The sequence below is a fragment of the Octopus bimaculoides genome, chromosome 10 (assembly GCF_001194135.2).
Source record: "Octopus bimaculoides isolate UCB-OBI-ISO-001 chromosome 10, ASM119413v2, whole genome shotgun sequence".
NCBI classification, from domain to species: Eukaryota; Metazoa; Mollusca; class Cephalopoda; order Octopoda; family Octopodidae; genus Octopus; species Octopus bimaculoides.
Genome location: NC_068990.1, coordinates 58,623,056 through 58,624,052, shown reverse-complemented (window position 1 = coordinate 58,624,052; position 997 = coordinate 58,623,056).

Here is a 997-nt window from a genome sequence, read left to right as displayed (position 1 = left end):
GTGTCTGTGTTTGTACTCCCACCATCGCTTGACAACCGATGCTGGTGTGTTTACGTCCACATAACTTAGCGGTTCGGCAAAAAGAAAAGAGACCGATAAAATAAGTACTAGGCTTACAACGAATAAGTCCTGAGGTCGATTTTCTCGACTAAAGGCGGTGCTCTAGCAATGCCGCAGTCAAATGACTGAAACAAGTAAAAGAGTAAAAGAGTAATTGTTTAAGCAAAATAGAAGTTTGGTTTGTTTAATAATGTAATGATATTTGTTGTTATTCATTAATCAGATTTATCCCCCATAAACCAAATCTATAATGGAAACCATTTCCAGTTTTTACTACATATACTCTATTTCAGACCCAGGAGTATATATTATCAATTTTGGGCTTTCCAAGCGATAGTTGCTATTTAGCTTTAGACTGGCTATTACAGAGTCTTAGATAATAAGATAACTTACAGAATTAACCTGTTGCCAAAAACATTTCAGACGTCATTAGCTCATCTACTGACTTAAATTTTGTGTTGGTTATAATATATATATAAATATATATACATACATACATAAATGCTTTCTTTCTTTTACTTGTTTCAGTCATTTGACTGCGGGTATGCTGGAGCACCGCCTTAAAGAGTTTTTTAGTCGAAGAACTCGACCCCAGGGCTTATTCTTTGTAAGCCTGGTACTTATTCTACCGGTCTGTTTTGCCGAACCGCTAGTTACGGAGACATAAACACACCAGCATGGGTTGTCAACCGATGGCGGGAGGACAAACATAGACAGACACAGAAACACACACACATAAATACATACATATATAAATATATATACGCCGGGCTTCCTTCAGTTTCCATCTACCAAATCCACTCACAAGGATTTGGTCGGTCTGTGGCAATAGTAGTGCTATGTAGTGGGAATGAACCCGGAACCATGCGGTTGGGAAGTAAGCTTCTTATCGCACAGCCATGACCGCACCTATATATATATATATATATATATATAT